Source organism: Synchiropus splendidus, chromosome 4 (genome assembly GCF_027744825.2).
Source record: "Synchiropus splendidus isolate RoL2022-P1 chromosome 4, RoL_Sspl_1.0, whole genome shotgun sequence".
Taxonomy (NCBI): Eukaryota; Metazoa; Chordata; class Actinopteri; order Syngnathiformes; family Callionymidae; genus Synchiropus; species Synchiropus splendidus.
Genome location: NC_071337.1, coordinates 33,282,214 through 33,290,602, shown reverse-complemented (window position 1 = coordinate 33,290,602; position 8,389 = coordinate 33,282,214). Strand labels below are relative to the sequence as shown.

The 8,389-nt window shown below is 42.4% G+C and overlaps 3 non-coding genes across 3 annotated transcripts; 1 reads left to right on the top strand and 2 right to left on the bottom strand.

Moving 5' to 3' along the window:
* Positions 1-556: 556 nt before the first annotated feature.
* Positions 557-630, bottom strand: trnak-uuu (transfer RNA lysine (anticodon UUU)). Its single transcript has one exon. It is a non-coding gene; the product is annotated as a tRNA-Lys (tRNA).
* A 1,972-nt stretch (positions 631-2,602) lies between these two features.
* Positions 2,603-2,715, bottom strand: LOC128758261 (U5 spliceosomal RNA). Its single transcript, XR_008414465.1, has one exon. It is a non-coding gene; the product is annotated as a U5 spliceosomal RNA (small nuclear RNA).
* A 3,153-nt stretch (positions 2,716-5,868) lies between these two features.
* On the top strand, positions 5,869-5,981 carry LOC128758271 (U5 spliceosomal RNA). Its single transcript, XR_008414475.1, has one exon. It is a non-coding gene; the product is annotated as a U5 spliceosomal RNA (small nuclear RNA).
* The last annotated feature ends 2,408 nt before the right edge of the window (positions 5,982-8,389 follow it).

Below are 8,389 nucleotides of genomic sequence, written 5' to 3'. Positions count from 1 at the left end.
GTTGATAAGTTGACGTGTTTATTTAGACTGACACAGGTTCGACAACAAAGATATCAACTGAATGTTACAGTGCTCGTTTGGCGTGTGAAACGTAGCGGGATTTATGCCTTCTCTCGAGTTAACGGAGGTTTGGAACAGGTGAGTAATGACAACAATCTGTCTTTGAACAACATCAACAAACCATAATGATGGTAGTTTTCTGGGTGAAAACCAGGAATCCTGACCACTAGACCATATGGGACTTGTGGGAGTCTATGTCTATGTCTCTGTCTACGATCATGGGACAAGGGACTGTGTGGATATATTTATAATAATAATCATAATAATAGAAGTTGTTCACATATGTTCATGGAACGATGGTTAAGAGTTGGGGTCTCCAAATTGACACCTGGTTGGTTAAACTGTGTGTGTTTGGTTGGTTGGAACAAAAACCTGCAGCCCTTTCTGGGACAGTTTGGTGACCCCTGTTTGAGAGGATTGGTTTTATGGAGATCAACATCATGTCTGTCAGAGTGAGTACATGAATGATGTTTTTACTGCAAGATAAAGCAGGTCTCGTCCCTGGGTGGGCTCAAACCACCAACCGTTCGGTTAAAAGCCGAACGCGCTAACCTATTGCACCACGGAGACATGCTGATACAGAACAAATTGTGGATCTGTGAACAAAAGTTTTTCAGTTTTCAAGGATTGAAGAATGTGCAGAAGGATTGTGTGATTGAAGTCAGTGATAGCGATGTGTTTTCAGCAAAGAGAGAGTGTGAAAGAAAGATGGTAGCAGTACTTTAGGGAATAAATGAGTAAAGAGAATGAGAGCAAAAGGTTCCACCATTTCATCTTTGAATTGACCAACACGGTCTTCCACTTCTTTGTCACAAACCTCATTGAACCGATCGCATGGACATTGTGTTGTCACATGGCTCGCATCACTTAGTCGTGTTGAAAAGCTTGTGTCCCAAAACAGTTGTACATAAATACCAATGGTGACAGTGAATCGCTCTGATGCTGAAATCTTGTCTCAGTGTTTTGCATTCAAAAGTTGTTGTCAAAAGCACGGATTACACATGTTAAGTCAAAGTGCCAGCACAAGGTCAGAAGCTCCAAGCTAATAGTCAACGCTGGTTGTCCTGGGCAAGAACCAGGAAAACGACAACCTATGGGACAGGGGTCCACTCAAAAGGGTTTATGGCTTGATCATGATCATGGTGACTGATCGATTGGAGCGTCCCGATGTGGTTCCCATACCAGGGGCCAAACAACGACACCATATGGGACGTACCTGGAATAAATGAGGAAGTTTAGGAAAAGGGTGATCACATCATTAACTGTAGCTAGGATTTGGAAGTGTAAAGCTGTCACAAAACAAGAGTAAAGTTTGTGATACTGTGCTTCAATATTTCAGATCATCTGTTCAGATGATCTACCCAGACGAGACACTGGAAAATTACGCCTGATGTTCCAGAATGCAACCAGATTCATCCAAAACCAACACAAACTTTTCACTTCACCAGCTTTCTACAACAGGTGTAGAGCTGTAACTACTTCAGGCTCCATGTTTGCAGTTTGGCTAGTCACAGCTTGGTGAGTCCATCCACTACTACATGCCTTTCCACCAAGCATTACAGGTTGGGATGCAGTCGAAAACTCAGGGAGAAGGTTAGGAATGAAGAAGGTCACAGAGAAGGTCACAGAGTTTTGTGTTTTGGCAGATTTAACTGGTGAAATTAGTTCAAAGTACTCACGATATGCTTTGCAGGTGAGTCAGCGATTTTGGCACAATTACAAATCATGATGAAAAAAATTAATGAAGAACTGAAGGAAATGAATGAAGGACATTCTACAATCTTTCGGACTTCTGAGTCAGTAGGAATCCAAAATAGGCAAAAGAGCGACAGAGAGGGGCGAGCAGGGCAGACATCACAACATTTAGAAAATGAAGCTCAAGTATTCCAACCCACATTCAGAACACTCACACTGCTATATTTTGGCTGATGCATCAATTTATGTACAGAGTGGAACTGAGTAGATACATATCTTGAGCTGACATGGACTTAAAAAAATAGAGAAGCTGAGGGGCCGAACTGAGTCGGCCAAAAACCTCATCTCACCGCATGTTTGTTCATCCGCTATTTTCGATTTCTCTTTGTGACAGTGAATGTTCATTGACAGGAATCTGTGCAATGGTGTTCTTGTGTAAACTGTAGCTTCCTTCCAAGCAGTTGACCTGGGTTCAATTCTCAGGCTTTGCCAATTGTTTTTGCCATCTAACCATGGATGGCAGAATATTTGTGCCTCAACTGTCAACACCACAAATGTCCCATTAAGGCTGGACGCGGACGACCAACACGTAGGTCTCAATGGGATGAAACAGCCAAACGTGCTGACCAATTACGTCACAGAGACATAAGAATGAGGATCTCTACAAAAAGAGAGACACTTTGAGAGCAGGAAAACATGTTCTGAAAACCATGGAAATGGAGTGATGGCTCAATTGAAGTTAGACAACACACTCTGCTGCTTCATCGATACACATCTTGGGAATAACAACTCTGCACTTGTGATCCAATGTTATTGACGTGACGAGTTACATTGAACACAATAAGAAGCCCTCCAAGAGCAGAGTGTGAAAAATTAGTATAAGCTCATGTTGTTGCTCTCCACGTAAATCTTTAGTAAAAGGCGAAAGATATATATACGATCTGAAGAGAAACATGAGTGAACTACTGACACTGAACCAGAGAAGGAGGTGTATTCTTCCACATCAACCTTTAACTCATCGTGTTGTTCAGCATTTCAACAAACCAGCAGTTCAAGACAATCCTCTGAACCATCGTTTCATTAACATCTGTGAACTGGTGACCGTCTTCTGTCGTCAGTGAACTGTTTTGCACACATATGAGTGATCAGAACACAAAAGAGAATTTTCCCGTGTTCTGCAGTCATCCATGCCACATTGTGCTGGTCTCGGTTGCAAACATCATCCAAAACTGTCGTGATGTACAGGAAGAGGGGAAAATGGACACATATCACTCTGTAGAAACATACCATAAATAAAGGTCGTGCGAGGAATCATGTTGCAAAGCTTGTCCCACAAAACAGTTGAACGTAAATGAATGGGATGGAAATCCATATCACTTTTCAAAAAGACAGTGCGCCTTGTTAGACTCACCACCTTCAGATTACTAGACTGACGCGCTGCCTACTGCGCCAACGAGGCTTGGTTGCAGCGTGACTCACCAACCCAACCAGGGTTGGTGGTTCCAGTCCACCCAAGGATGTGATCAGCTTGCAATTAAAATACAAGATTGCACTCACTGTTCCAGAGATGATGCCGATCTCCACGACACACATATCAATCTGTGTCAGAGGGTTCAAACTGATGCACAAGTGGCTCAGTGGGTGCAGATTTGTGTTCCAACCCTGGAAGCACATCGAAGTTAACCGATGAGGCGTCAGCATTTTTTTGTCTTCTAAAAGAAGAAGTGTGAAAAGTTGGGAAAAGTCAGTGAGGCACACAGTGGTTTTTGTTGACATCATATCTTCATATCTTATTGCTTAATATACACAGGGCACACTATATATTGGCTGTGGAAACTACGCATGTCGTCGGCACATTAAACATAAATCTATATCATGAAGACTGTCATCAGTTGGTTGTGAGGCGTGACCTTGGCTGTGTCTCTCAAGCGACTCAGCACAAGATACTGAAACTACGTGTACTCAAAATGCAATAAAGGATCTGATCGCTCTCTGGGTGGACAACAAACAAAGAGGGAAGATGTCTTTGTATTCATCCAGTTTCTCTAAAACACACATATAGGTTTTCTGATCCTTGAAATGTCTCCTTGTACAACTTGTTCATCACCTTTGTGATCATGGTTCTTCTCCTGCTGTATAGAGAACATAAATAGGGCTCCTTGGTCGAGCAGTGTGATAATGGCTTGGGCTGCGAGAGGTCCCAGGTTCCAGTCCTGGACGAGCCCATGATTATCATCTCAAGGTCACAGATGAGCCGCTCGGTTTTGGAACTTCTGTATCGGCCTTGTTTGAGATTAATCTTTCAGCTGTTACTATAATCCCCTTTCACCCCTCATTTCACTGCCACATCTGACATCTGACTCTCCTGGTGGCCCATTGCAGAGAATCACAAGAGGCAGCTCAGCAGTCTGAAGCATGAAGCAGGTGACCACAGAGCTGCTCAAAACACTGGAAACACATGGCCACGCTCTCATGCCTCTGACCACCTGTAGTTCATTGTTGAGTCCAATGAAAGATCAACTGTGTCGTCTGTAAACACCAATGTCTCTCATTGATCCATTTGTTTATGCTCCATATATTTAGCGCATGAGCTTGATTTGTGCGTGTGTTGAGCGAGAGACAAAGACCAAATAACATATATTACAAACATAGCTGAGTCACCATCTATTTCAGGAATAGACTCTCAGTGATGAACACAATGTTCATGTTGTGGTACGTGATGTTTCAAAGGTCAATGTGATTCAAAGGCTTCGATCGGTGCTGAACATTGAAACTTTGCAGGTAAACTACTTTTACTATTTTGATACATTTCTTGTATGAATAATAATCTCAGCTCCAACTTCAGATGACTCACGCCTGTTTCAAAGGCGCGGTTTGGTGGCTCCTTCAAAAAGAATACACCTTTAATCTGCTTCCTTAATCTGCCTGTAATTTGGATCCGTTTCAATCAGGGAGATGGAATTGAGAAAGAAAGGCCTTGAATCCTTGCTGGAGAAACAGACACTGTTATATAATAACGCCAAGGTCATGGGTTCGATCCCCATACTGGCCACTGTGACATAAAGCTTTAAGGTATTTCTGTTATTTTATCCTGTACATGTGCAACTTCCCCCATTTCATCTCTGTTATTCAATGCTCGTGCCTCAGTGAAGCTTCTCACAGAACATATAGAGCTTTCTGGATCGCTTTTTTGTGTAGTAGTTCACTTCAAGTTTGACTTTTTTACTGTGTGTATTGGATGAGTATAAATGAATGAGTTCTTTTATTTTATATTTTGCAAATAAGGAGTTTGATATTGAACATTTCTTTTTGTGTAAAATGGCTTCACAGAAAAAAATCAAAATCAATCAAATGTCAACAAACTGAGTTGAACACAGCTTTGTTTTATTGCAGAGATGAATTATAATATGCAAGGACCTTTGCTCTGTTAAACAGGTGGGTGACTCTTGAACGAGCAGTTGTGGTGCACTGATAACTGTTTGTTCACAAAGGAGACGCTTCATCTGCGACAAAAACATGTGGTCTGTGCCAGTGGTCCTCTGGTCAGCTCCTGGAAGTGGACGGTCTCACCAACACTGAAGCAGTTGGTGATGAGTCTTCTGTTACAGAATTTCTGCAAAATATAAACCATACATGGATATGTAAACATATATATGTAGGTGATAATTTAACAAAGTATATATCACCCATACAACAGCACATCAACTCACAGGATAAATAGATTTAACACAATGCATTTAACTGTTGTATTAAATGATCAACACAAAGTTGTGTAAACTGTTTGTGGTATGTTTCCACGGAGCGATATGTGTCCATTTTCCCCTCTTCCCGAACATCAGGAAAGTTGTGGATGATGTTTGCGACCGAAACCAGCACGATGTAGGACGGACAACTCCAGAACATGAGAAAATTCTCTTTTGTGTTCTGATCACTTATATGTGTGCAAAACAGGTCAATGACAACAGAAGACGATCACTAGTTCACAGATGTTATTGGAACGATGGTGCAGAGGATTGTCTTGAAGTGCTGGTTTGTTCAAAGGCTGAACACCACCATGAGTTAAAGGTTGATGTGGAAGAATACAACTCTTTCTCTGGTTCTGTGTCAGTAGTTCGCTCATGTTTCTCTTCAGATCGTATAAATCTTTCGCCTTTTACTAAAGATTTCCGTGGAGAGGAACAACATGAGTATTTACTAATTTTTTGATGCCCAGCTCTTGTAGGGCTTCTTATTGTGTTCAATGAAACCTGTCTGATTAACGACTTTGGATCACAAGTGCAGAGTTGCTATTCCCAAGATGTGTGTCGATGAAGCAGCAGAGTGTGTTGTTTAACTTCAATTGAGCATTCACTCCATTTCCATGGTTTTCAGAACATGTCTTCCTGCTCTCAAAGTGTCTCTCTTTTTGTAGAGATCCTCATTCTCATGTCTCTGTGACGTAATTGGTCAGCACGTTTGGCTGTTGTGGGAAAGGCTGGTGGTTAGAGACCACAGGTGTTCGGTTGGTAATTTCACAGTGCTGTCAGCCCGTACGTTTGCCAGGGGACTGGAATTTTTTGATTTCTGCATTCAAAGGGTTTCACCCAATACTTTGAAGAGACTTCATGAAAAGATCAGACCCTGCCTTGAATTGTTGGACTGTCACAGCATACAGTCTGGTTGAACTCCAGTCAGCTGAATACCAGTGAAGTCACACACACTCTGTTACGTGACGGTTCCACAGAGCGATTCCTGGTGGGCACAACATCACTTCATGCGGCGTATTCCACCTCAAGGCACAGCACTATTGTCATGTGACAGTTCTGCATACTCAAAATGACCAAAGCATCCTAAACACACACCAACGTTATTGGTTGGACTTGAACCTATGTGGGTACAACCCAATGGATTTCAAGTCCATCGACTTAACCACTCAGCCACAACAACACTGTTACTCAGCCACTTCATCAGGAATTTAGTTTTGGGTGAATTAGAAATCAGTTCATCACATCATCTCTTCCTCATCTTTCAAGCAACAATGATGATGGCTGCCTTTCAAGCACTTGACCTGGGTTCGATTCCCAGCCACTGCACGTAGCCCATTCCATTCACTCGTGATTCAAATAACTGGTTTCTTCTGACCATTCACAAATCCACTGAAGGCACGAGTGATGAAGGCCATGGAACTGAAATCCATTGGGGATTTCCCCCGTAGCTTCGAGTCCTTCCAACAACGCAAGGCAGACAGTGATTTTTATCCCATTGAGACCTATGTGTTGGTCGTCCGCGTCCAGCCTTAATGGGACATTTGTGGTGTTGACAGTTGAGGCACAAATATTCTGCCATCCATGGTTAGATGGCAAAAACAATTGGCAAAGCCTGAGAATTGAACCCAGGTCAACTGCTTGGAAGGAAGCTACTGTTTACACAAGAACACCATTGCACAGATTCCTGTCAAGGAACCTTCACTTTCACAAATTGACAATAGCAGATTTTCAAACATGCGGTCGACTCAGTTCGGCTCCTCAGCTTCTCTATTTCTTTAAGTCCATGTCAGCTCAAGATATGTATCTACTCAGTTCCACTCTGTACATAAATTGATGCATCAGCCAAAATATAGCAGTGTGAGTGTTATGAATGTGGGTTGGAATACTTGAGCTTCATTTTCTAAATGTTGTGATGTCTGCCCTGCTCGCCCCTCTCTGTCGCTCTTTTGCCTATTTTGGGTTCCTACTGACTCAGAAGTCTGAAACGTTGTAGAATTTCCTTCCTTCATTTCCTTCACTTCTTCATTAATTTTTTTCTTCGTGATTTGTAATTTTGCCAAAATCGCTGACTCACCCGCAAAGCACACAGTACTTTGAACTAATTTCACCAGTTAAGTCTGGCAAAACACAAAAATCTGTGACCTTCTCTGTGACCTTCTTCATTCCTAACCTTCTGCCTGAGATCGACACAGTTTTCAACTGCATCCCAACCTGTAATGCTTGGTGGAAAGGCATGTAGTAGTGGATGGACTCACCAAGCTGTGACTAGCCAAACTGCAAACATGGAGCCTGAAGTAGTTACAGCTCTACACCTGTTTCAGAAAGCTGGTGAAGTGAAAAGTTTGTGTTGGTTTTGGATGAATCAGGTTGCATTCTGGAACATCAGGCGTAATTTTCCAGTGTCTCGTCTGGGCAGATCATCTGAACAGATGATCTGAAATATTGAAGCACTGGATCACAAACTTTACTCCAGTTTTATGACAGCTTTACACTTCCAAATCCTAGCTACAGTTAATGATGTGATCAACCTTTGCCTAAACTTCCTCATTTATTCCAGGTACGTCCCATATGGTGTCGTTGTTTGGCCCCTGGTATGGGAACCACATCGGGACGCTCCGATCGATCAGTCACCATGATCATGATCAAGCCATAAACCCCTTTGGGTGGACCCCTGTCCCATAGGTTGTCGTATTCCTCGTTCTTGCCCAGGACAACCAGCATTGACTATTAGCTTAGTGCTTCTGACCTTGTGCTGCCACTTTGACTTAACATGTGTAATAAGATTGACAGAGATTTGAATGCAAAACACTGAGACAAGATTTCAGCATCAGAGCGATTCACTGTCACCATTGGGATTTATGTACAACTGTTTTGGGACACAAGCTTTG